The sequence below is a fragment of the Mustela nivalis genome (assembly GCF_964662115.1).
Source record: "Mustela nivalis genome assembly, chromosome: 7".
In the NCBI taxonomy this organism is placed as follows: domain Eukaryota; kingdom Metazoa; phylum Chordata; class Mammalia; order Carnivora; family Mustelidae; genus Mustela; species Mustela nivalis.
In genome coordinates, this window is record NC_139026.1 from 68,642,974 (window position 1) to 68,664,562 (window position 21,589).

General features: G+C 40.6%; 3 pseudogenes across 3 annotated transcripts in view; 1 reads left to right on the plus strand and 2 right to left on the minus strand.

Annotated features, from left to right (window-relative positions):
• Positions 1 to 322: 322 nt before the first annotated feature.
• LOC309868611 (kelch-like protein 42 pseudogene) lies at positions 323 to 1,840 on the minus strand (annotated as a pseudogene). Its single transcript has one exon. The product of its transcript is annotated as a kelch-like protein 42 pseudogene (transcript).
• Positions 1,841 to 10,934: 9,094 nt separating this feature from the next.
• On the plus strand, positions 10,935 to 11,612 carry LOC309870378 (MANSC domain-containing protein 4 pseudogene; annotated as a pseudogene). The gene has a single exon. The product of its transcript is annotated as an MANSC domain-containing protein 4 pseudogene (transcript).
• Positions 11,613 to 20,775: 9,163 nt separating this feature from the next.
• Positions 20,776 to 21,589, minus strand: part of LOC309868573 (small ribosomal subunit protein mS35-like) — a 41,985-nt pseudogene continuing 41,171 nt past the window's right edge. The window contains exon 8 of the transcript in view: positions 20,776 to 21,045. The product of the transcript in view is annotated as a small ribosomal subunit protein mS35-like (transcript). The remainder of the gene's footprint in view (positions 21,046 to 21,589) is intronic.

The following is a 21,589-nucleotide window of genomic DNA, read 5'->3' on the forward strand; positions in this document are numbered from 1 at the left end:
AGGATACAAAATAAAAAAGACAATCCAAGGTACAATTCTAATGGTAATCTGATTACAGATTGGGGCCCCAGTGTGGAAAGCTTCAAAGTCAATAACAACAACAAAAATCCTCCCAAAACCACATTACAGGTCACTGCCGGGTTTGTCACTGTAATCAGGATTAGAGCCTAAAAAATTAAAAAAAAGGTAAAAATGAAAGCAAACTTTAAAAAAGTTTTCCTTTACAGTATCCTTCCAGGAAACCACAGACATCCCCCACCCCACGCCCCCCAACTGGGAAAGAGGCAAAAAGGCAGTTTGCCTGAAAGAGCGAGACCTGCAAGGAAAGTACTCGGTTAGTTGACCTGGCGGGGGCCACTTCTTCCTCGCAAGTTCTCAGTTCCTTGGGAACTCTGCCAGAGTCCAGGCCAGCGACACTCCTGAAGATGTCATTCCCACTTCAGCAAAATCTCCTGCGATTGCCCAGCAAACATCAAGGGAATGAACGAACTAGTGAGCAAGTGAATGAATGGAACGGGAAAAGAAGCAGAAGCAGCCCCGCTGGGCGCTTACCTCTTCTGGTTCATGGAGGCCACCTGGAGCCACTCATTGGTGCTGGGGTTGTAGGAGTGCGCAGCCGAGATTTCCTGGCTAGTGATCCTATACCCGCCCACTATGAAGAGGTAGTTGTCCAGGATGGCAGACCCGTAACCCCTGACGTTCACCAGGTCGGGAGGAAGGTTGTTGGCCAGCGGGAACCAACGTTCGGTCATCTCCTCATACCTGAGCATGGACGGGGGCTCCCCTTGGTAGGGGTGTGGGGCCAGGGGGCCCCCCAGGAAATCCCCCAGGGCTACAAGAACCGGAGTCCCGGTCATCCGGGCCTCTCTCAGCCTCTGCTTCAGGCTGACATCCCCGGGGGCCTGAGGAGGAGCCCCCAGGAGGTGGAACTGGGGCTTGCACAGCACCTCGTGGAAGTGGACGACCATGAAGCGCAGGCAGGCCTCCTGCAGGTCGGGCAGCCCGTACACCTGCGCCAGGCGGTACAGCTCCAGGCAGTTGGTGAGCCGCACCTGGGACAGCAGCAGCTGCAGCAGAGACGTGACCTGAAGGAAGGAGGCCGCTTCCACCAGCTCCGCCAGCAGGCTCACCTCGTCCATCTCCTCTTCCTCCTCCACCCCGCCGCCCTTCTCCGCCTGCGGGCCCAGGAGCCAGCCTTCGCGGGCCCCGCCGGCGTTGATGAAGTCCAGCACCAGGCGCAGGCCCGGGGCGCTGAGGCCGCGCAGCTGCTGCACCTCGGGGCCGCCGGCCTCCTGGCTCAGGGCCTCGCGCATGCCGGAGCGGTAGAGGGCGCGGAAATAGTCGCTCTGCTCGATAAGCTTCCTCTCGCTCACCGGGTCGCAGCGGTCCTCCAGGCGGATCTGCACCATCTCCTCGGCCGACATGGCTGGGGGGCCGGGGGCCGCGGGGGTGCCCGCCAGCTCTGCGCGCTCGCCTCCCCGCCCCCACGCGCTCGCCGGGTTCCGGGTTGGGCGCGCCGAGGGATGGCGCCGCGGAGGAGGAGGGAGGCGACGGGCCGCCGCCCGCTCCCGCGTCCGCCCAGCCTATCTGGGTCGCGGCGGCGCCCCCGAGGCAGCCCCTCCTCCTGGTCCCGGGGGCGGCGGCTCAGCCTCGCTCCCCCGCAGCGGCCGCCCTGCCGGTCTGCTCTGCCTCAACGCCACAAAAGGCCGGGTTGCCGCGCGCCGGGCGTCGGGAGGCGGCCGCCGTCCTCGTCCGGGTTGTCCGGGCCGCGTCCGCCGCCGAGGGGATCCCAGCCCCCAGCCCGCAGCCTCCTGCCACGCCTCGCTTCTCACTTCCGCCCGCAGGACCCCTGCCCCCCGCCAGACCTGCGAGCGGATCCGTTGTCGGGGAGGGCTGCGGGCCCCGGCGCTCCGGCTGCGGCCACGTCCCCGCAGCCTCCCCCGCACGCCCGGCGCAGCGGCTCTGCGGCCTGCGGGCTCCGCAGCGACGCGCGGGTTGGGAGGGGGACTGGAGGCGAGGTGAAGCCAGTCCGCTGTTTCTTCCGCGCTGCTTTACGAGCGGGGAGACAGAGAAGAGAAGAAGAAACAGGCGTGGGGGGACCGGGATGATGGGAGTCGGGGGTCCTGGGAGTCAAAATGACATCACATCTGGGATCGCCCATCTAGCCCAATCCGGCATAGTGTCCCGGGGCCTGAGGCACATAGGCCGTCCCTGCACACGCAGGTGACACCTAGAGCTGATTCTTCGCCAGGGTCATCGTGGAGGAGCCATCTTGCAGAAAGAAGGTCCAGGCAGATGGCAGCAGTTCTGCAGGGCTCGCGGGGCTGCACAGTACAGCAGATGAAACGGGTCGGGAAGCAGAGGGGCTTGTATTTGCTGCTGGGGCCCGTTAAGTCTTTTTATGCTATTAAAAGAAAGACAATTTAAGTGAGGACACGTGACTTCTTTTAAAACCTCGTCTAAAAGTTATTGCTTTTCCTATTTCAGTTTGGTTGGGCTAGCCATGACAGATGGTCTGAGCAGAAGATCTGGCCGCCTTTAGTCATACTGGCCTACCGAGTGGCTTTACTTGCCACCCTATGTTCCCCAGCCCATGAGGACTACTGAAGGAGGGGCAACTTCCCGGTCTTCTCTCACTGGACGTTGCAAAGAGATGAGTAAAAAGCTCAGGCCAAATAATGAAGACCTCGTGTTGTTCATGAGATATGAATTAATCTTAGAAGAGAGTGAGAGGGATACTGTTAGGTTAGCTTTGGGTAGATGGAGGGATAAGGATTGGGAGGGAACTGGCACCCTATCCTAAAAAACAAAACAAACAAAAAACAAAAACAAAAAAAATTTGAAATTTTTCCCAGACCAAGATTCTTCCGTAATAGTCCTCAACTTGGGGAGGAGATGTATTTGGGCTTTGTTTTTATTATGACAAGCTTCATCTGTCTTCTGGAATGGCAAGTTGTTAAATGACACCTTCTTCATAAATACATTTCCGCTTTTTGAAACAAGTTATCTCCTACAACCGGATTAACATTTTACCTTAGTAAGGGGAGAAGCATTAAAAACCAGAGAAGAAAGATTGGTAAAGCATGAAATCATTTCAGCACCTTTTTGGTTAATTTGTTCTTCTCACTATGTAACTTAACTGCCTCGTGGTGAGTTGTCCTCCATTATCTTCTCTATAAAACACCATGGATAAGGAACTAACATATTAAAGACATAGAAAAAAATTCTAGTAGATTGGCCTCCCTGGGAAAAGTGAAGGAGACAAGGATGGATCTATGACTTGCCTTATTCATCTGTTTTTTGTTTTTAAATCTGTGAACTTTATCTTTTCGCCTTGTTTCTTGGACTTTAAATCATTACTAATAAAAGTAATGATTCTCAAGCAACTTCTCACACTTCTGTTCTCAATAAGGGTGCAGTCAAGACATTCTAAGTTTCTTGGGTGTAGGCAACCATGACTTTAGCAACCTCTTTGGGAAAGTAAAGCGCCACCTCTAGTATTAGGCCCTAAACTGGCAAATTTTGCTGGGAGGCACATCCTCTATTAAAGAGGCTTGGACTTGGGATTTATTTGTGCCTCCACTGGCCACAATGCCAGATTCAGTGGGTCAGCCAAGAAGAACAGGCTCTTAGTCTCTTCCCTGTCCTTTTAGAATCTTTCACCAATGGATGCTTTTGTTTCCAAACGTCATGGATATGCCTCAGACTGGTATTTTCTTGCCTTCTAAAAAGAGACCCAAAAAAATCACACTCAAAGAATGATGCACATCAGAAAGGCAATTCACGCACAGTAATATGATCAGAGTAAGATTAGCTTGGGCAGGGAATCTGGGGTGTGAGTCTGACAATACCAGGCACTAAACCTGTAAGCTTTTTGACCATGATAATGATAATAATGTCACTTAGGATTTGAAGTATCTTAAAAGACATATCATTTTTATAATTTACACAGTAAGCTTTCTGTTGAGCTAGAAATGCAAAGTCAAAGCAATATAAACTCATTTATAAAAGATCTAAAATATTATTTCTAAGCCTTATGAAAATATTGCTCATATATAGTTGGTGGTATAATTTTATAGATCTGTTATTGACTGAACAATGAATAATAAAGACTGGCCTTTGTGGTACTATGACTCACTTCAGACACTTTATATTTTATGATCTTTTTACAAAAGACTACAGTAAGTGTCAGACACAGGCTGTTTCTTTAAGAATTTCTGGAAAATACAACCTTAATGACTGAGAAGAAAAAAAATATTTAAGTACAAGATGTTTATTACATTGTTGCTTTTAATAATAAAAAATTAGAAAACATAACGTATAATAGTAATAGTAGCCAGCATTTATTGAGTATTTATTATATGCCAAGCACTGACTTGTCGGTGATTTTGTGGATTACAATACAATTTTTTATTTTGCTTCATAGCTGAGGAAGCTGAAGTACAGAGTAAATTTTGGTACATTCGTAGAATGAAATACTGGAGAGCCATTACAACTGAGGATAAACATGTAGATCCTTCTTTAGAAACCCTGAAAAATATAATTTTACCCTGGGTATTTAGAAAACAGTTTCTGGAGGGACAAATGTGTGGCAGAGTCAGTTAAGCATCAGGTTCTTGGTTTCAAGTCAGGTCGTGACCTCGGGATCGTGGGATTGAGCCCTGAGTGGGGTCCATGCTCAGTGTACAGTCTGCTTAAGATTCTCTCTCCCTACTCTCTGCCCTTCCCACTCATGTTCTCTGTCTCTAAAACAAACAAATAAATAAATAAATAAATCTTTAAAAAACAGTTTCTGGAACAGCATGAATCCATTTACGTACAATGGCATATATATATATATATATATTTTCTATAGAGATGTCTAGAAGGATGTTAATGAAAGTGTTAAGACTATAGGACTGTAGTTTTTATTCCTTTTTGTGCTTTTCTGTAAGTTTGGATTTTTATTTTATTTTTATTTTTTAAAATTTTTTAGAGATTTTTATTTATTTATTTGACAGAGAGAGACACAGCACGAAAGGGAACACAAGCAGGGGGAGTGGGAGAGGGAGAAGCAGGCTTCCCATGGAGCAGGGAGCCCAATGTGGGGCTCAATCCCAGGACCCTGGGATCACAACCTGAGCCGAAGGTAGATGTTTAACAACTGAGCCACCCAGGTGCCCCAAAAGTTTGGGTATTTAAAGTGAAACATATATCAATTTAATAAAAAGCAAAACATGTTAATAAAGATTATTTCCTTTTCTTTTTTAACAAGCAAAACTGAAATATTTTCCTTTCATGCAAGCAAGTGGGACAATTTAAATGACTATAAAGTAGTACAGTTCTTTAAAAATGGCTCAGGGTCTCTTGGGTGATTCTCCGTGTGTTGGCTATCCAACTTTTGGCTTTAGCTCAGGTCATGATCTCTGGGAAGGGACAGGAGATCCAACCCCTTTCATCTTTATACCACCCCCATCAGGTCAGGCTCCCTGCTCAGCAGGGAGTCTGTTTTTTCCTCCCCCTCACTCTCTACCCCCACCTTGACCCACCCATGTGTGCACTCTCTCTCTCTCAAATAAATGTTAAAAAAAAATAAAAATCGTTCATATTTAATTCCGATTGAGCATCTTAATGTAAGTAAAACTTCCATTTTTTTGCAGTCAGTTTTATGTCAGTGTTTTCCAAACATCTTAGTAAATCACCTGGGAACAGATGATCAGGACTAGGGAAGATGAGGGAGAGACAAGGGGATGGGGGAGGCAGGACAGAGATTGAGGCTGACTTTCCATTTGGATCAGTTCTGGCTCAGTTTACAAATCTGGTGATGATCCAGAGTGCCATGGAACCCACAGGTAACACAGAATCTTCTTTTCTTCACTAAAGTGCTAAATGAAACGATTTCCTCGAGGGTTAACTAACAATATTTCCACATCCCCCCAAAATGGCATATTTGGCTTCAAAAAATAATACAATAATTTCTTTTTCAAACTTCTTTTGGTGATCTCAATATTTCAAATTTTTGAAATGTGCTTGTTTGTGTTGAGCAAATGTGGGTTGCATGGAGCAAGAATTTAGATTGTTTAGATGTTTTGAAGGACATAGGTAGATATATGTCAACTAGCAAAAAGAAAGAAAATAAATATATATTTTAAATATTCTGATTTTTTTGTCTGAAGTCCAGAATCAGAGTTAAGCATCACCCATGTCATATGATCAAGGTTTATAATAAGGAAAACATTTCATTATTGCAGAATTTCCAGTTATAATTGTCTAAAGACTACTTTCATTTGTTTTTCATTTTTCCAAGATTTTAAAGCTACTTGGAAAGAAATAGCAAAAGCAACACAATACGTTAAAATAATTCTCTTGGTTCTTCTACACTTTCTTTCCATGGTTTGATACTGACTTATTAATTGCCAGTGCCTCCTATCCAAGTACACATGGCAGATTTCTGGGATGTGTACTGAGGCTACCCAAGGGTGTAAACTGACCACAGTGTGAGAAGCTGTCCCGGGCTAAGCCCTAGAAAGTTAATCAGGCACACAAGAGAGCAATTAATTTTTTAAAGGGAATTTTTTTTTTTTACAGAATTTATTTATTTGAGAGAGAGAGAGAGAGCGTGTGTGTGTGTGTGTGTGTGTGTGAGAAAGAGAGAGTACAAGCAGAGGCAACAGCAGAGGGAAAGGAGAAACAGATTTCCCGTTTAGCAGGGAGCCCAATGCAGGGCTTGATCCCAGGACCCGGGATCATGAGCTGAGCCAAAGGCAGACGCTTAACTGACTGAGGCACCCAGGTGCCCCAAAGGGAAATTTTTTTGAAAAGGTTGCCAATCTAGATTCTCACCTTAAAGATGCTTCTAACTCCCATAAGCCTGAAGGGAAGGTGTGTGTGGGGGTGTACCTTTCAGCATTTTCCCATGGTATCAATTTACCTGACTGTCCATTGCAGGGAAACTGTGTCCTCTGGACTTCCAGGGATACTTTAAGCATCCAGTAGAATTCCATGATTTTAGAGCCTCTGTAGCTTCCAAGTTGGGGTTTTCTTCCTCCAGAAGAAAGGGCACGAACACACGTCTGTTTTTAGCTGGAAGCCAGAACTTTAAAAACCCACAGTCCTGCAATAACTAACCTGTTCAGAGCTGGAACTCTAAAATGTACACGAAGAGGAATATAAAACTTCTTTTAAAATTGTTCTCTTTACAGCATCAACTACTTTCTTATCAAAAATTTAAATGTCTAAATTTGAATCTTTTTTAATCCTTTCCCTTAAACTTGACAGTCCAGTCTTTAAGGAATGCATTTGTAATCTAAAATGTATCAGCAATGTATTATTCATTGAATTCTGCCCTCTTCTTTATCCTCCTGGCTGGCCCAGAGGTAACGGGGGAGGGGTGGGATAGAGCTCCCCACAGTTAACCTTACACAGAAGCAGCAAAGGTTTGGCCAACCACTGTTCCACAACAGCTTTAGGGATACTCTGAGGTCTGGTAATTGTATGCTATCCCTCTGTAATCTTATTTTATTAAAGAAGTTGATACCTTTGGTCAATGGAGATTTCCCAGCGCATGGTTCCTACTACACTGCAGCAGGAGGAAAGTCTGTTTTGTACTTTAGGGAGGACAGACTGGATACTGGCACTCAGCAAATCAGACTTAAGGGTTTCCAGAAATAACATGATGCATTTTATGGAGCAAAGTTATTTAGGAGAAGGGGGATAGCATCAGTGACGTACCCCCACCCACTAGAATTCCAAATGTTCACATCCTTGTCAGTGGACTCTCTTCCTCTTTAAAGGACATTGAATGGGCTTTCCGTTGGATGAGTGATTTGCAAATGGGGCTAGTGCTCCCCTATAATCAGGGTCAGGGTAGCGTTCACCTGGCCTGCTGCCTTTCTACCATCTGGGCCTCTCCCAGTAATTGCAGTGTTTGCCTTCCCATGACTCCCTCTTTTGTTACAACATCTGTCACTTGATTTTTGTTTTTCTTTCTCTGGTGAACTCCGGTGCATTAGCATTCTGAGAGGGCACTGCAACTAGAAATCTGATAAGCCCCAGGGGATTCTGTAGCCAACTGAACTTTTCATGAACATAAAATCCTGGGATTGGAAAATGATTCCAGGTAATCCTGTGTGGAATGGAATGTGTGAAAGATTAGAGAAAAATCCATGGACAGTTTCTTTTAAAAGGGCATTTTCCACATTCATAGAAACAGTTACTGTAGTTCACCATGTTCTGTGAGATGTCTGAACATAGCCCTGCAATATACTGGTGTGAATGCCATGTTCTTGGAAGAAATAGAAGCTACTCAGAGCTCTTCCAGCTGGGAGAAACCAAAACCACCTGCAGATGCACTTTTCCTTTCAGTTTCCTGTAACGTGGCTGTCTTCTACCATGATCCCATGCATGACAATGTCAACTGCCTCCATGTTCACTGCCCCACACTGGAGAGCTGCATATTAGAGCCTGGAACCAGTGCCATTTTATACAACGTACCAGAAGGTAATGATTTGTGCATTTTGTGTTTATGCTGAAGAATGTTGGTAACGCTCTAGTAGAGATGTATAACCTAGAAACTGGCTGGTAACAACCTGAACCACTATTTTCCCATGATCTCTATCTGGAAAACTTTTGGGCATCCAGGGCAGAAAACTACAAATAAATTTGCTCTAGTTTGGCATGCTCAGCACTGATGAATTCATTCCAGATGATAACAAATTGTATGTGATCAAAGAAGAGCTTAAGCATTACCTATATTCCAGGAGCCCCTAGCAAAAGCCCAAAAAGGCATTCCTAATAGTGAATACTGTTACGCTGAAAAAAATAAGTAAATTAAAAAAAAAAAAAAAGAAGAAGAAGGCATTCCTACTGGAGGGGCTAAGCGTACTACTAGGAACAAAGAAAATGCTTAGTGGCAGTTTTGAGGTCTATGGACAGACACTGTATACAAGGCTTCTACAAAGATTGATGTCAAGGACAAGGAAATGCACATACTAACATACATTAGCCTACCAATGGTCCCAAGATAACCATTATTTTAGATAAATACACATTTAAGCGTGCCTTGCCCATGTATACAAACACATGGTACAAATTGGTAAATGTGAAAGAATAGATTTTTGCCATCCGGATACAAAGGCGCTAAATTTCGTCATTGGTTTTATTTACTGAACACCTAATTCAGGCCAGGAGCAGCATTGCAGAAGATGGCAGCTGTATGTCTGCCCTCGAGTTTCTTACAATCTAGTTGATATGACAAGGCTCACAATTAGTGTAGAACCTAATTAAATACAAAAATGTATGATACTGCCTCAAGTACAAGCACTCAAAAGAAGAGACTAAAGAAACCTATGTTCAGAGGCAGCTTCGTGGAAGAGGCCAGGCAGAAGCAAGACAAGGAGTTCTATATCAAACGACGGGAGAGTAGAAAACAGATCTGGCTACAAAAGGGGCACTTTTGGGGTTGCAATGAAAATCTGGGTAAGGATAGGGTAGGCCAGGTTACAAAAGTGTTTTGGACAAAGCAGTGTTTGGACTTGACATTGTCAGCAACAGAGAACCAGCAAAAGAATTTAGTGAGAGAACGTTATCATTAAAGTGATGAGTGTGATTGTCTTTAGTCTGGAAAAATAATATGCAGGATGCGAATTAGAATATCTAGTCAGGGAAGCATTAGATCTGGAGAAGGTGACCGTAACTGCAATGAAGAGGAGGGATGATTACCAGCACATTGGGAGGGAACCAGATAGGAACCACTTTTTGGATGAAGGAAAAGAAGAAAGTGGAGTCCAAGATTGCTCTGCAGTACATAGATTTCAGCTTGGGTGATGGAAGATTGGTGAGGTCACGGAAAGGGATAGAGAGCCAGACAAAATGATTTTGGCTTTGGGACTGTTCAGTGATGACATGAGATGTCTAGGTGGGAACCTTCAGTAGACCACAGGAGCAATGAGACCAGGGACGGAGAAAGAGGAAATAACAGGTGATGCGGATTTCAGTGCCACTGATATAATGGTGACAGCCGATGAGGATACTCGTGTGTGTGTGTGGTGAAGGGGTGAGATGAAGGGAAAAGAGAACAGACTAAAGATTGTGGAAAGCACACAACCAATTTGAACCAAGGAGAGAACCAGCTAAAGAAAGAAAAAATGAGAAACAGGCAATCTGAGATAAAGTGTCAAGAGAGTCTGCATTCCAGGGAGTCACAGAGGAGAATTTTAGGGAAAGGATGGCCAGCAGGATTGAGGGTAAAAGAGAAGTCAGAACAATGAGGTGGCCAGGAAATATGGAAACTACTGATTATCTCAGAAGCATAATTCTGACAGAATAGTGTGGATGGAACAAGATGGCAGAAGGCAAACAACAAAGAAAGGAAATGGATATCGTTATGTTGAGAGGGAGAGAGGCAGAGAGACAGAAACTGATAGGAGAGACAACTGAAAAGCTGTTGAGAAGTTTTTTCCCCTCCCCTTTATAGACAGAGCAATATTTGCTTGTGTCTGAAGTCAGAGGGAAAGGAGTTCCTTTACAAGAGAGAAAATACTGAAGACAAAGTCATTACCTTCAGGGACTGGGAAGGGAGGAGACAGAGGGCTTTGCTCATGATTTTGAATACAGTTATACTTCTGTATTATTTATTTTTTTAAAACTTTAAGATGCTTCATATCTCAAATGGTTACTGCTTTTTTTGCAATTCTTGCACTAACATTGGCTATTGTTACCCAGAAGCCCCGGCAGACACAAAGAATCCTCCATGATGGAGCCAGCTGTTTGTAACAGAAAGTGTTCTTGAAAGTTAAGATAAATTCAAATGTGGCCAGTACGTTTCTAAGCCTTCCAGAAATATGCAATAGTAGAACTTGAACTTAAGCTCAGTTCACTAACTTGGTGGCAAACCCAAGACTTCTCCAAGCTGTGCTTTGATATTCTCTCCTTGAAATAAAAAATAAAATGAATGATGCCTTATTTATCTTTCAGGTATAGATCCAGATTTGCTGGTTTTTGAACAATCACGTCCCACATATCTAAATACTCGTTCCTCATCTAACACACGGGACAGACTAAGGATTTTAAAAGCTACGCATTTAGATGAACAACAAACCACAGTGATAAACCAAATGCTACCATCAACAGAGATGCCGTCATCAACCACACATCAAGATTTGGTTGTCAACAGAAACAGTACTAGGTATTCCAAGGAGTTAACCACAGATTCTTGGGCAAAACTCATTTCCCTGAATAACTCCATTACCACAGAGGTAAATATGGTGTCACACAGCACTGATTTCATCAATAATCCAGATAACAAGACTATTTCTCCTTTCTTTGTTCCCATAGACACAAAAGCTTTTCATAGGCCTATTCCATCCCGACTCAACAGTAGCAAGCAATTACTAAATAAAACCAAGGGGTCCAACAGCAGAAACCACACAGCTGAGAATGAAGACATGACACCTGATGGGGCATCTGTGACTTCAAAGATGTGGCTGGCTCCAGTGGCCCTCTGTACCTCTGTCATCTTTCTTTGCTGTTGTATGATCATCCTAGCATCTGGATGCTGGAGAAAGCAGCAGGGCCAGTATAAGCCAGGGCAGAGAAAGGCAGGATCCAGGCATGTCAAAAAGTTAACACTCTAAAGAAGAACTCTTCATAGTAAAAGTTACAAGATTGTAAGCTTTCAAGGGTATCGTTTTTAGTTTTCTGTAAGACAAGGGCTGTTTGTTTAAAAAAAATAAATATTGCGCAGGATTGCAAGGCCATAATCTTCATAAACTTAACTGCTTTGATCATTTCTATTTTGTGAATAGTCTACCCTTTGCCAAAGTTCCAAAATTCTGACCCCTGCACTTGTTTAGCACAGTGTGAGAGATATGCTTCTAAGTGCTATACATGTATTCCCTCATGGATATAATTTTATGAATTAGATATACTTTTTAAAATGACTATAGTATTATTATCACATTTTACAGATGAGGAAAATGAGAAGAGAGAGGCTATCTTCCCTAAAGTCACATAGCTTAATATTAGGGAGGGCAGGATTTAATAGATATCTGGTTCAAAAGTTCATGCTGGAAATCACTGTTAGATTAAAAGCCTCCAAAAAACATGGAAAAAAAAAATACAGAGAGGAAAACACCATAATATCATATGTTTCCTGTCAAGGTCAAATAATTGTCATGTATGTTAATAAAATCTTTTAGTGGATTGGACAGAAAAGTGCTATTATTACAGTTACTAACACATGTGCAAATGCTGCCTTTTAAAAAAATTTAGTTTTGATGTTCGATTGATTAATTCTACTTAATCCTAAACCATCTTCATTTTTTAAAGTTGACATGCCTTTAACTCTGGTACTGGAATTGTGTTGATCTCTGTTGAATAAAGTTTGGGAGTTTTAGTTTACAGCCCTCACGTGTATGTAGTGTTTTCCCAGGTGCAAGCATTAGCTGTAGGTATTTGAGCTCTGTCCAAATCTTACACCAGATCTACCCCCACCCCCACCCTGAAGTGCAGACACTTTAATTCAATCAAGTCTCCAATGATTTTAAGCTTTAGACCCTTAATCTAACCCTTGAAACTCTTTTTAAATGTGAGGAGAGATACTAAAAGACAGCCAATACGCAAGAATAGATAAAAGAAAGCCCTATTACAGGATTAATAAAACAGTATTGTTCTCTCTTATGTTAAAACAAACTGTCCAGTGGCTTAAGAGGTGTTTCTGTTTCTTTCCCTAGTGTTGATACTATGTGGGGGAAAAATATGTCTGTTTCTTTTTGTAATATAAGGAAGAAATATAAAAAATCTCTATCAGTGGAATATTAGCTACAAATAAAAATCTGATTTTTAAAATGTCATCAACTTACCCTTATTTACTAGTCATGATATTAAATATTAAATTTTATCAATTTCTTTCCCAATTCATTAGGAAAAAAATTATTCATATTACAAAGGGAGGATATAAAGACTTAAATTACCCTAAAATTATATTTCAATAAATAACTCAGGAAGCAGTCTTTAAAAATTATTTGTACAATCTTTTAAAAGACTATTTTTCTTTAAAATATATGCAAGTTTTTAATTTACCTTATTTTATTTTTTATATACAAGCTTTTAAAGGTTTCCAAAAAACCAGGGGTGCTAGAAAAACATTTTTCTTCCTTGGGGTTTCTTAGAATTTGCTCATTTCCTAAAATTGGTAGTTTTATAAAAATGACCATAATTTGAGAAAACATATTTACATTTGTAAGAAACCAAACTCATACTCCTCTTCTTCAGCCACTATCTGTGACCATCAGATAAACTGAAGACATTTATTAGACTGCAGATGCAACCAGGCCAGTGTCAGCCAGGAAGCAAAAATCGCCGAGCCTAGAAACCATGTCCTTCCTGGAAGCCACAAGGACCAAAAGAGAACTTCTGGATAGAATTTAAAACTTTCTTAAGAAACAATAAAAGATTCTCAAGGCCAACAACCAGTCAACAACCAAGGCCAAGATTGTTAAACTCAATTGCAAAGTAATGATAATACTGAAATCCTCCCAACATTGTAACTAGCCAGACCTCTTTTAAAAAGTCTGTAACTGTCCAGTATTATGAAATACTTACCACTGTTGGGGAAGACATATGCAAAGAAAGAACTAAAGCATGTCACAATTAAGGGAACAGATTTATCCTACTTCTTAGTTGCCTATGTGTTTAAGCAACTTCTGAGTTATATAATTTTAAGTTTGATGTCAGCAGTCAATGTGTTATCAATGTAGCAAATATCCCTTAGACTTGGTTAAAGGATAAATATGATGTTCATTGTATATATTGGCTCAATTAATATCTTAAAGGATGGGTAAAGATCCGATTAATGAAAAACAGTAGTTTAATTATTGCTAAAATTATAATGATCGTAACTGCTTTCTATCTGAGGCAGTTCTGTATTAATCTCACAGCTCTAAGATTTTGCCATTAGGTGTCAGTGCTACAGCCTATCTTCAGATCAGTTGCCTGGAGATACCCAAACTGCAAAGGCTAGAGGGTACAGTGCTCTGTGAGACACCAAGTATAAATTTGGAGCGGGGAGGTCTGTCTGAAAAACCACCCTCAGGTTTGGTAATTCACTAGAATAATTCACAGAACTCAAGGAAAGCTGTTATACTCATGGTTATGGTTTATCACAGGGAAAGGATATGGATTAAAGTCAGCCAAGGAAAGAAGCACATAGAATGAAGTCACAGAGGGTTCCAAAGTTATAGTTTCTGGTGTCTGCCCCTAGAGGCAAGATATGTTACTTTTCCTGCACCAGTGTATGGTAATATGCCCAGAGTACTGCCAGCCAGGGAAACCTGCCCAAACTTTAGCAGTTCAAAGATTTTATAGAGGCTCTATTGCATGGGTATGACCGAGTGATTACCTGGGTGGTTGATCTCAGCTGCCAGGTGGACTGATCCCAGGTGACTTAATGCCCCTTCCTCTAAATCATGTGGTTTTGCCGGCATGGCTAAGACTGTCAGGTGTGGCCAGCTCCACCCTAAAATCCATTGTGACTGGCTCTCACCCTAAACAAAGATATTCCTATGAGGTATGACATAGATTACCTCCTAGAAGCTGCAAGCAAAGGCCAGACCTCTCTTTGGGCCAGGTCAGATTTTTTATTACACAGCATTACCTCCTCTGTTTTATCTATTATTATAGTATTATTTCAAAAGATGGATGACCCTAACCTACCATCTCTTTACATGTTCCCAAAGGATTTCTCCTCAACCTCTATTTTCAAAATGTTCCCTTCTTCAATACTGTTTCTGCATCTGAAATTCCTTAAACTCCATGAATCTCTAAGAAATATAACATTTCAATACACTTAAAGTATGCTTTTAATTTTTAATTTTAATTTATTTTTTAATTTTTATTTTTTTAATAAAAAATTTTTTATTTTTATTACTTATTTATATATTTTTTAAAAAGGTTTTATTTATTTATTTGACAGAGAGAGATCACAAGCAGGCAGAGATACAGGCGGGGGGGTCGGGGGTGGGGGGAGCAGGCTCCCCGCCAAGCGGAGAGTCCAATTCAGGACTCAATCCCAGGACCCTGAGATCGTGACCTGAGCCAAAGGCAGCGGCTTAACCCACTGAGCCACCCAAGCACCCTAATTTACTATTTCTATGCAGTGGGTTACAATGTATCTCTCTTTTTGCAGTCAAGGTCATCTTATCATACTTAATAACATACAGATTCTTGAACTTGCTAATACTAAATCATACCTCCATTTCATATAAAGCCTTTGAGTAACTGTTTTCAAATTCTTTTTGGCTTTCATTTATGTTCTCTAATTCTGTTAGGCAAAGTAAGTTTTGGACAAGTAACAAACTCATTAATTCCAAGTAATTAAAATCAATAGAAAATAAAATTCTATTTTAATTAACTTAACCACTTACAACTTTGGAAGTGGTAGACATAATAGATAAAAAGACTGAATTGACAGTTAAATCGAATGGAATGTTTCATAGGACAAGTCTTACTTTGTCATTTACTCCAATTAATTTCAAGGTCTTACACCTCATCTCTTTTCTGAGCTGCAGAAACTCTAACTGGGGAATCTAAAGAGATGAATACCAGTTAACCTCCATTTCCACTTTTCTGCAAGCATTGGCTTGGAGAAGTGAGCCCCAGAAAACAGGAAGAAGGATGCTAAGCAGAGTTGAATTAACATAAAGTGAGCCCAAAAGAGAGGAATGGAGCAAACTTTTCAGTTTAGAAAAATACTTCCAAGAACCTGTTTCTAATCACAATTGGCATCTGTAGAAAAGGCATTGGGTGGACAGTAGTTATGTAAAAAAAAAAAGCACTGAACTATATACAGGGAAGTACGTTCTGGACTTAGCCTCCTAAATAACCAAAGTCATTACAGCTGGTCCTGACTTATTTTGACTCACGATTTTTTGAATTTATAATGGTGTGAAAGCAGTAACGTACTGAGGAAACCATACTTCAGATTTTGAATTTTGATCTTTTCCCAGACTAGTGATACATGATGATACATTTTCATGATACTGGGCAGCAGCAGCCAAAGCTCCTATCCAGCCATGTGATCCTAAGGGTAAACAACCTGTTTAATGACAACCACTTTGTACCCATAAAACCATTCTTTAACTTTCAGTACAGTATTCAATAAACTTCATGAGATATTTAACACTTAATTATAAAATAGGCTCTGTGATAGATGATTCTGGCCAACTGTAAGCTAATGTTAAGTGTTCTGAGCACGTTTAAGGTAGGTTGAACTAAGCTATGATGCTTGGTAGGTTAGGTGTTTTAAATATATTTTCAACTTACGATATTTTCATCTTAAGATGGATTTATTGGGACATAACCCCATCCTAAGTTGAGGAAGATCTGGATTTAAAAGCAACCAATAGGTGCTAATTTGTATAAAAAGAAATAGGAGATAAAATAACAACATATGTATATACATGAATATTAAAGTGATGGCAGAAATAAAATTAAAATACTTTCAAACCAGAAGGAATCACACAGGTCGTCTAATCAGTTCTACTGCCACACCATACAAATAACAAAACTGCTGAATAATCATTGCCATGATGCATTAGTACGAGAAAATATTTTAAATGTGATGTGGCTTCTAGAGTTAACATGGTGGAGTAGTAACGACCCTATGTTAGTCTTATCCCTGGAATTCAGCTAGATAGTTATCAAATCATTCTGAACACTTGCATTTTCAACCAGAGATCTGATAAAAGAAATGCTGCAATGCTACAAAGAGAAAAGTGGCCACTTCTTAGAAATATTGTCGTCTTTACTCTCTCTTTCTTCTTTTCTTTTCTGGACATAATAACAAGATGGAGAAACTTAATAACAAAAGAAAGAAGAACAGGAGTTAATATGGATATAAGTAAGATGTCTGAACTAGAACTTAAAACAATGATTATAAAGATACAAGTTGGGCTTGAAAAAAGCATTCAAGATACTAAAGAACACCTTACTGTAGAAATAAAAGAACTAAAATACAGTCATGCCAAAGTTAAAAATGCTATTACTGAGATGCGGTAAAAAATGGAGGCTCTGAAAGTGACAATAAATAAGGCACAGGAGAGTCAGTAATATAGAAGACAAAATAATGGAATATAAGTAAGCCGAAGAGAGACAACTACTTAATCACGAAGGAAAGCTTCCAGAAATCGGTGATTCCATAAAGCAAAATAATATCCAGATAATAGGGGTCCCAGAAGATGAAGGGGAAGGAGGGAGGGCAGAATGTTTATTTGAACAAATTACAGCTGGGAACTTCCCTAATCTGGGGAAGGAAATAGGCATTCAATCCAGGAGGGACAGAGACATCCCCTCAAAATCAATAAAAAGATTGAGGTAATGATAAATGGTTCTCTAACCCCTTACTCTCCGTTTGGAGTTGTGTTTGGACATACAATAAAAAAGCTTGCAAATTTCAGATAAAGAGAAAAACCTGAAAGCAGCTTAGGACAAGAGGTCCATAACCTACAATGGTAGAAACATAAAGCTGACAGCGGACTTGCCCAGAGACCTGGAAGGCCAGTAAGGACTGGCATGATATATTCAGGGTACCAAATGAGAAAAATATGCAACCAAGAATACTTTTATCCAGCAAGGTTGTCATTCAGAATAGAAGGAGAGATAAAGAGTTTCCAGGTTAGACAAAAACTAAAGGAATTTTTGACCACTACACTAGCCCTGTAAGAAATATTAAAGGGGATCCTTTGAGGGAAGAGAACCCAAAAGTAACAAACAGCAGAAAGGAACAGTGACAATCTACAGAAACAGTGACTTTACTGAAAATACAATGGTATAACTTCGTACGTAATTACTTTGAATGTAAATGGACTAAATGTTCCAATCAAAAGACACATGATATCAGAGTGGATAAAAAACAAGACCCATTGATATGCTGTCTATAAGAGACTCATTTTAGACCCAAAGATACCTCCAAATTGAGCATGAGGGGGTGGAGAACCATTTATCATGTTAATGAATATCAAAAGAAAGCTGGAGTAGCCATCCTTACATCAAACTAGACTTTTTAAACCAAAGACTATAATAGGAGATGAAAAGGACACAGTATCATAATAAAAGGGTCTACCCAACAAGAAGATCTAACAACTGTAAATACTTATGCCCCTAACTTGGGAGCAGCCAATTGTACAAACCAATTAATAAAATTAAAGAAACACACTGATAATAATACAATCATAGTTGGAGACTTCAACACCCCACTCACTGCAATGGACAGATCATCTAAGCAGATGAAAAAGGAAACAAGGGCTTTGAATGACACACCAGACCAGATGGACTTAAGAGATCTATTTAGAGCATTTCATCTTAAAGCAACAGAATACACATTCTTCTTGAGTGTACATGGAACATTCCCCTGAACAGATCACATACTGCATCAAAAATCAGGCCTCAACTGGTACAGAAAGACTGAGATCATACCATGCAAATTTTTAGAACACCATGCTTTAAAACCTGAACTCAATCACAAGAGAAAAATTGGAAGGAACACAAATACATGTTGGTTAAAGAGCACCTTATTAAAGAATCAATCAGGAAATTAGAGAAGAACTCAAAATATACACGGAAATAAATGTGAAAACAGGATAGTTCTGAACCTTTGGGATACAGCAAAGATGGTCCTAAGAGGGAAGTATATAGTAACATAAGCCTTTCTCAAGAAATAAGAGAAGTAGGGTGCCTGGGTGGCTCAGTGGGTTAAACCCTCTGCCTTCAGCTTGGGTCATGATCACAGGGTTCTGGGATCGAGCCCCACATCAGGTTCTCTGCTCAGTGGGGAGTCTGCTTCCCCCTCTCTCTGCCTGCCTCTCTGCCTACTTGTGATCTCTCTCTCTCCCTCTGTCAAATAAATAAATAAAATCTTTAAAAAGAAAGAAAGAAAGAAAGAAAGAGAGAAAGAAAGAAAGAAAGAAAGAAACAAGAGAAGTCCCAAATACACAACCTAACCTTAGACCTAAAGGAGCTGGGAAAAGACCAGCAAATAAAGCCAAAATCTACTACAAAGCTGTAATCAGCAACACAGCATGGTACTGGCACAAAAACAGACACATAGATCAATGGAACAGAACAGAGAGCAGATATGGACCCTCAACTCTATGGTCAACTAATCTTCAACAAAGCAGGAAAGTATGTCCAATGGAAAGAAGACAGTGTCTTCAACAAATGGTGCTGAAAAAATTAGACAGCCACATGCAGAAGAATGAAACCGGACCAATTCCTTACACCATCACAAAAATAGACTCAAAATGGATGAAAGACCTAACCGTGAGATAGGAATCTGTCAAAATCCTAGAAGAAAATATAGGCAGCAACCTTACCTCAGCTGCAACAACTTTTTGCTAGATATGTCTCCAAAGACAAGGGAAACAAAAGCAAAAATGTACTATTGAGACTTCATCAAGATAAAAAGCTTTTGCACAGCAAATAGCTGACAAAATTAAAAGGCAACCTATGGAATGGGAGAATATATTTGCAAATGGCTTATCAGATAAAGGGCCAGTATCCGGGGCGCCTGGGTGGCTCGGTGGGTTAAAGCCTCTGCCTTCGGCTCAGGTCATGATCTCAGGGTCCTGGGATCGAGCCCCGCATCGGGCTCTCTGCTCAGCGGGGAGCCTGCTTTCCCCTTTCTCTCTGCCTACTTGTGATCTCTGTCTGTCAAGTAAATAAAATTTAAAAAAAAAAAAAAGGGCCAGTATCCAAAATCTATAAAGAAACTTATTAAAGTCAACACCCAAAAATCAAAAAATCCAGTCAAGAAATGGGCAGAAGACGCCAACAGACTTTACCCCAAAGAAAAGATACAAATGGCTTGCAGACACAGCATGAGGGAAATACAAATCAAAACCATAATGAGATACCATCTCACACCAGTCAAAATGGCTAAAATTAACAAGTCAGGAACAACAGATGTTGGTGAAGATGTGGAGAAAGGGGAACCCTCTTACACTGTTAGTAGGAATGCAAACTGGTGAGCCGCTCTGGAAAACAGTTTGGAGGTTCCTCAGAAAGTTGAAAACAGAGCTACCCTATGAACCAGCAACTGCATTACTGGGTATTTACCCCAAAGATACGAATGCAGTGATCCAAAGGGGCATCTCACCCCAATGTTTAGAGTAGCAACGTCCACCACAGCCACAATATGGAAAGCGTCCAGATGTCCACTGACAGATGAATGGATAAAGATGAGGTATATATACACAGTAGTATTTTTATTCAGAAAGAATTAAATCCTATCGTTTTCAACAATGTGGATAGAATTAGAGTATTATGCTAAGCAAAATAAGTAAGTCAGAGAAAGACAAATACCATATGATTTCATTCATATGTGGAATTTAAGAAATAAAAGAGATGAACACAGGAGAAGATAAGGAAAAATAAAATAAGATGAAAATTGACAGGAAGGCAAACTGTAAGAGACATTGAACTCTAGGAAACACACTGAGGGTTGCTGAAGGGGAGGTGGGTGGGGTGATGAGGTAACTGGGGGATGGGTATTAAAAAGGGAAACCGATGGAATGAGCACTGGGTATGTTATATGCAACTGATGAATCACTAAACTAATAATAATCACTAAGCCTCTGAAACTAATAAAAAAAATCTGAAATGTGTAAAAACGGTTTTTTTTTAGCATTTTCAAATTTATATAAAGTGAGATAATTATAAAATTATATCATGGAGATTTTAAATCAAGGAGATTTTTAAAAATCATAAAATAAAAATTAAATCAAGGAGATTTTTCTAAATAAATCACATTAGATTTAATAGTTTCTGAACTGATTCTTTGTACTGAGAAAGGGTATTTTCATTGTCCCCTTCATTCTTAAGACTAACAACAGACTTTTTGTACTCTTCAACTTCTTTCGTAGCAAGGAGCTCTTTTTTATTTACATCCAGATTTTTCTCAGCAGCTTTGATTTGGAGATGTGTTTCCAGAATATTTTTTTCAGAGGAGCTATTGTTCCATACATACTCTTCCATGTCTGCTTCAGTCTTATCTTTCTCCCATTCTTCAGTTTTCTGAAAGGAAAAAAATGAGTTCTGAAATCTGAGAAATACGATCCAAAAACAAAGTTTTGTTTTTGTTTTAGGGAAAGAGAATCTGCAAAATGTGGAGTCCCTATGGATACTTTGTATGTGAACTTTGATTTCCCTCCCTTACAGCACTGCTATCCACCTGGGCCAACTGTTTCAGGACCCCACACTCTGTAAAGTGACTACTACATTACCACTCACTAACTCTACAGAATTTATCTGGCTTGCAAATTCCACTCACAAAGCAACACTATTTCCCAAAAGAGACAGAAAACTCATTTTTTGCAGCTTTCTAATCCCTAAACTCTTAACACATCAACACTTGCACATTTCTGAGGTTAATAATAAAGAGTTGAGAAAAGACTGTATTTATCTTTGTAACATGCCTGTGGGGATGACAAGGAATACCAATCATTACAATAAAATAAAAAATATAAAATACATGTGTAATACATGAGTTTTAGTCCTAATGACTTCATATATTCTGGAATTTTATTTTGTTATTATCTTTATTTTCTATTCCTCTAAG